Source organism: Musca domestica, unplaced genomic scaffold (assembly GCF_030504385.1).
Source record: "Musca domestica strain aabys unplaced genomic scaffold, Musca_domestica.polishedcontigs.V.1.1 138, whole genome shotgun sequence".
In the NCBI taxonomy this organism is placed as follows: Eukaryota; Metazoa; Arthropoda; class Insecta; order Diptera; family Muscidae; genus Musca; species Musca domestica.
Genome location: NW_026712189.1, coordinates 870285 through 877102, shown reverse-complemented (window position 1 = coordinate 877102; position 6818 = coordinate 870285).

The following is a 6818-nucleotide window of genomic DNA, read 5'->3' as shown; positions in this document are numbered from 1 at the left end:
CAATTTGTATTGTGTCTAGAAAGGTTGGTATTGAAAATGAGATATACCGGTTCCACGTTTTGGTATAGCCTCCATATAATGGTATCTCCCGACATTCGGCATTTTGATGATTTTCGCCACATTTTTCCACGGATCTGTCTAAAAATTTGTATTTGTAGGTCATGATGAGTTCTAGCTCCGATGGTGAAACATTGTATGTATAGCTCCATATCTTGTTATGCCCCCATATAATGTTATCTCTCGATATTCGGTTATTTTTATTATTTTTGCCACATTTCTTCACGGATTTGTCTAAAAACTGGTATTTGTAGTTTGTAATGGGTTCTAGCTCTTGTGTATGTATAGGTCCACGTTTTGGTATAGCCCCCATATTACGTACCTCTCAATGATTTTTATGATTTAGCCACATTTTCCCACGAATTTGCCCAGAAATTGAATTCAGATACTTTTATATGGTGGAGTAATTTTTTTACTTGTTGAAAAAAATTCTTATATTGGCCATAAATTTATATTTAATTTTTTTACGGAGCTTTGTTTATTCGTTATACAAAATCAGTAAAGAAAGTTCTAAAGTCGGGCGGGGCCGACTTTATGATACCCTACACCACTTTGCTAATTTAGTAGAGCTCCACATCAAAAGACTAAATATGTCGAAGCATTTGTATCTTTTAAATTCGGGCTTGTATTGCCCATTTGATATATATGCGAGCTATATCCAAATCTGAATCGATCTTGATAAAATTTGGCAAAGATATTTCTGAGCTGTTTTTCATATATTTCCCTGAATATCGTTGCTACGAAATGCATATTATGGCTGTGGGTGACAAATCGGATGAACAATATATATGGGAGCTATTGCTATATCTGAACTGATCTTCACTTCTTTGTAAGTGCCAAATTCCATCATATTTGGGCAAATATTAGACTTTTGGTGCACAATAAATGGTAAATCGGACGAAGTTATATATGGGAGCTATATCCAAATCCGAACCGATCTCGATAAAATTTAGCAAAGGTATTTCTGAGCTGCATTTGACATATTTCCCCAAATATTGTTCAGAGTGCATATTACGGCTGCGGAGGACAAATAAAAAACAAATCGGATGAACAATATATATGTGAGCTATAGCTATGTCTGAACCGATTGTCCGTCTGTCTATCCATGTATTTTTGTAAACAAAGTACATTTCGCATTTTTTCCCGATCCAGATGAAATTTTGCACAAATCATTTGTTTGGCCCAAGGACGAACCCTATTGAAATTGAAGATAATCGGTAAAAATTTGTTAGTCCTTTGAACTTTAAATTATAATTATAATCATAGCGTGTATGATTGAATTATCCCATAAAAACTTTTAATTGTTATGTGGAGCCCACTCAATTAGCAAAGTGGTGTAGGGCGGGGCCGACTTTAAGACTTTACTAGTTTTATTATATTTTATTTGAATTTTTGGTTATTAATTTTTTTTTCTTATCTAGATTCAAAAATGAAATATTTTAATTTAATTAATCAAAAATATGACAACTAGGAATCTACGTGCAAAAATTTGGGTCTATCAATGGAAATAATCGAAGATGATTCACGGCAACCTTTGAGTGTGAGAACATGTACACGTACGCACCGAAATAGAAATCTGAATAATTTATCTTTCAATGTTTGACATTTTTGGATTTGAGTAGTACAGGTTTGTTTGGGGAGAGAAAATTTCATATGTCATATGATGACAGTTTTTATTTTTAAATGTTCAGCAAATAAATCAATGAGAATGTGTGTTTTCTATTATTTTCCCCCACTTTAAAAGAACAACAACAACAATACCAACAAATGCATCATTAAAATGCAATTTATGCATGTCGGTCGAGTCCGATGGACGGACCGTTGGCGGGTGATCGACTCATAAAGCGTTGTAAACACCGCTGGTAATTCAATACGCGCTTAAACTCAACAATGTTCAGCTCAACATAGTTTGGCTTAGTTTTATCGCGTTTTGGTGGAGCGATAAGATCTCGTTCACATACTCGCTGACATGTGCATACAATACGCTTGGGATTTGAACGTTACGGTGCAAACTCCATATCTAAAATTTTTCTATTTTGTTGCTGAAGACATGAAACATTTTGTATTCTACCTTCAACGAAACCAACAAAAAAAGAAAAAAAATGTCACAAAACTCTGTTGGTGGTCATTTTTGTCCATCAGTCAGTCAGCTCTTTAGTTGTCAGCGTCATTGTCATCATTTGTTGTAAGCAAAATGGTGTAACCGCCAACAATCACAGTGGATCTTCTATAACAAAAACCCTTCTTACAATAAAAGAACAGGCGGCCTTTTTATACCCTCCACCTTGGAAGGAGGGTATATTAACTTTGTCATTCCGTTTGTAACATCCCTAAATATTCGTCGTAGACCCCATGAAGTATATATATTCATAGTCAGCATAAAATTCTAAGTCGATTTAACGATGTCCGTCTGTCCGTCAGTCTGTCTGTCCGTCTGTTGAAATCACGATACCGCTCACATTATTCGACGTAGAGCGTCAAAATTTGGCAGAACAATTTGTATTGTGTCTAGGATGGTTGGTATTGAAAATGAGATCGGTCCACGTTCTGGTATAGTCCCCATATAACGGTACCTCCCGATATTCGGTATTTTGATGATTTATGCCACATTTTTTCACGGATTTATCTGAAAATTGGTATTTGTAGGTCATAACGGGTCCCTGAGCGTGTGGCAAAACATTGCATGTAGAGGTCCACGTTTTGGTATAGCCCCCATATAACGGTACCTACCGATATTCGGTAGTTTGATAATTTATGCCACATTTTTTCACGGATTTGTCTGAAAATTGGTATTTGTAGATCACAACGGGTCCCTGAGCGTGTGGCAAAACATTGCATGTATAGGTCCACGTTCTGGTATAGCCCCCATATAACGGTACCTCCCGATATTCGGTATTTTGATGATTTATGCCACATTTTTCACGGATTTGTCTGAAAATTCGTATTTGTAGGTCACAATGGGCAAAACATTGCATGTATAGGTCCACGTTTTGGTATAGCCCCCATATAACGGTACCTCCCGATATTCGGTATTTTGATGATTTATGCCACATTTTTTCACTGATTTGTGTAAAAGTTGGTATTTGTGAGTCATAATGGGTCCTAGTTCGTGTGGCGAAACATTATAATTATAGGTGCACGTGTTGGTGTAGCCCCCATATAACGGTACCTTCCGATATTCGGCATTTTAATGGTTTTTGCCACATTTCTTTTAATGTTCTTTTACCCTAAAGTGGACGGTATTAAAAGTTTGGCCCGGCCGAACTTAATGTTTTTTTACTTGTTTTCTAATACCCTTGGAAGGACTCATACTTATGGAGGATATGTTTTAGGTCATCTGTTTATAGAAGGACTGTTGAAGAGCTTTTATGTATTGAAGGACTTGCATAAAGTCTTGTATGGGTAGAAGACCTCTGGAAGATATTCTGTGGATCATGGACCTCGGAAGTTCTTTTATGAGGATCAGACCTGCAGAAGGTGTTATCTGTGGCCGAAATTTTCATAGACTTTAAACCGTATTAGACCTCTAGAACGTTTCTTATTAGAGGAAAACGTTTGATAATGTCAATTAAGGAGAACCTAAGGAGGTTCCTAAATATTTCCACCCACTGTGCTTCTGCATTGCCCCAACGTTGCAGCCTTCTTTACACGCATTTTATGCATTTAATTGTTATATTGTCTAAATGGTTATATGTTATTGTTGTTTTTTTTTCTTTGACACAACACTCATTCATCTGATACTGGGTTGAATATCAAACCATAACATTGTAGAACAACAATAGGAGCAGCCATGGCGGATGTGGCCATAGAATAACTGAAAATTTTAATGTCACCGGTCATATTTGCATAATAATAAATGTGTTGGTTGGCCGTTTGACAAACCAAGCAACCATCCAACAAACCAACCAACCATCTAACCGAACAACAACAAAAAGAAGTTTCATTTATTGTTCTTTCATTGTTGTTGCTCATATTTTGTTTTCCAAAAGAATGTCTGCACTTTTTGTTGCTCTGGTCTACGTCGATCTTCTTGTTATGGTCGCTGCTTCTAAGGTCGTCAATAAAATGCCATGGCGTAGGTGAACACTTTTTTTGGAACAAAATAGAGCGGAAAAATGATAGCATTTTTTTTGATGTCATCATGGCTATTACCAGCACCTTTATTTTCAATTACAACAACAACACTAGCGACCTCATCTACTTTTTTTTTTTTTAAAGAACAAAGGGCTCCAGTTTACATGACACTCGAATAGCTCTAATGAATGCTTAAATGGGTATTATATTTCAGTACAGAGTTGTGTGGGGGGCTGCATGGAGGAAAGGTATGAAGATCAAGCAAATGTTCAAAAAATATCGTTGGTGAAACATAGTACCTTGTTAGACTCAAAATTATTAGGATTGAAATTTAATAACGCATTTATGGCCGGAAATGTTATTTCTGAACAAGATCATAAATTAAACGCCATGAAACCATCGCCTCTTCCATAAGAAGAGCATCAGTTTTTCTGGGAGAGATTAGCTCTTCTGTGAGAAGAGCATCAGCGGTCTTCTCAAAAATATTGAGATTTCTTACAAAAAGATCATGAGCTTCTTTTCCAATGAAAAAAAACACCGATTTCTTCTATGAGCCGAAGGTCTTTTAAAGGAGGACCCTGAAGTCTTCTATGAGTAGGCCATAAGTTCTTCTAAAAGAGTACCATGACGTCTTCTAAAAGAGGGTCTTCTATAACAATGCCTTGGAGTCTTCTATGAGAAGAGCATGAGCTCGTCTATGAGAAGAGCATGAGCTCGTCTATGAGAAGAGCATGAGCTCGTCTATGAGAAGAGCATCAGCTCGTCTATGAGAAGAGCATCAGCTCGTCTATTAGAAGAGCATCAGCTCGTCTATGAGAAGAGCATGAGCTCGTCTATGAGAAGAGCATGAGCTCGTCTATTAGAAGAGCATCAGCTCGTCTATGAGAAGAGCATCAGCTCGTCTATGAGAAGAGCATCAGCTCGTCTATGAGAAGAGCATCAGCTCGTCTATGGGAAGAGCATCAGCTCGTCTATGAGAAGAGCATCAGCTCGTCTATGAGAAGAGCATCAGCTCGTCTATGAGAAGAGCATCAGCTCGTCTATGAGAAGAGCATCAGCTCGTCTATGAGAAGATCATCAGCTCTTCTCCGAAAATACCAGAGCTCTTCTCCGAGAAGATCAAGAGCTCTTCTCCGAAAATACCATGAGCTCTTCTCCGAGAAGATCATCAGCTCTTCTCCGAAAATACCAGAGCTCTTCTCCGAGAAGATCAAGAGCTCTTCTCCGAAAATACCATGAGCTCTTCTCCGAGAAGATCAAGAGCTCTTCTCCGAGAAGACCAAGAGCTCTTCTCCGAGAAGACCAAGAGCTCTTCTCCGAGAAGACCAAGAGCGCTTCTCCGAGAAGACCAAGAGCTCTTCTCCGAGAAGACCAAGAGCGCTTCTCCGTGAAGACCAAGAGCTCTTCTCCGAGAAGACCAAGAGCTCTTCCATAAGCTCTTTTCCGAGAAGGCCATGAGCTTTTCTTTTCAAAAAAAAAAAAAAAAAAATTAAATAAATAAAACTAAAAAAATAGCGCTTCTTAATGAAGAAAACCATGACCTCTTCTTTATAGTAAAGACGAGCTCTTCTACGAGAGGACGATGAATTCTCCTCCGAGAATGCCATGAGCTCCTCGAAGGAGAAGACTATGAGCTCTTCTGGGAGAAGAGAATCGGCTCCTCTGGGAAAATTGTATAGTGGTTTCTGGAAGCTTTAGCTCTTCTGGAAGAAGATAACTTCAGGTCTTCAACGGGACGGGTATCTGGTCTTATGAGAGAAGACTATAAAATCTTCTAAGATAAGGACACCTGGAGGTATATTAAAAACACAATCATGTGAATATATTAACAGGTATGTAGAGAAGAAAAACAGTTTTTAGAGAAGGCTACAAAGTTTTCTATCAGACCAATGCCCTTATCAATAGCATACGTTGAAATATATGAGAAGACCAACAAGATCTTTAAAACAGGGAATATTCGTCAACGTACCAACGTTCGTACCAACCAGCCCTTCAGAGGAACTCGTTTATGAGGATTTCTTAAAAAAATTGTGGCGGTTTGAGTTCAGAAAAAGGGATCCCTCTGACTTATATTCCAAGTCTTCGAAACATAATCCTTGTGCCCTACAGAAGAGCTGGTATATTAAGAATCCATGAATCTTTGAGATTTGAGAGACTACCTGTGACTCTAACAAGATTTATCTGCCTGTGGTAGGCCTGATAAAGTCCTTTATAAAGCAGGCAATATATCATATGAGGATTCATTTTTGAAATATCCGTCAGAAGTTTGTAGAAAAAGTTAAATTATTGAACTGAATTGGATGTAACATCCCCCTAGAGAACGTTTTGTTCAGTGAAAGTAGTAAAAACCAAAATTTCAATTTCGATAACAAATTATCACCAGTTTTCCAGAAATTTTCATCACCACTTCCGAACAACATCCATAAAAACTGTCATTTATCAATGCTCCAAGGAATCATTAAAAAATATGGAGTTAATAGCTAAAAGTTCTAAATGTTATAAATAACACACACACACTTCCATATATGTATCCTCACAAAGGGTGTGAATTTACTATCCATCCAAATTACGTTTTGGCTTCGAGCGGCAGGGGAAGGAAATCCATTGTCAAAGACTGAATCAACGACCTATTTGTAGTTGTAGTTTTTAACCTGTTCCTGTTCAATGAATTGCTGGCTGGCGGGCTT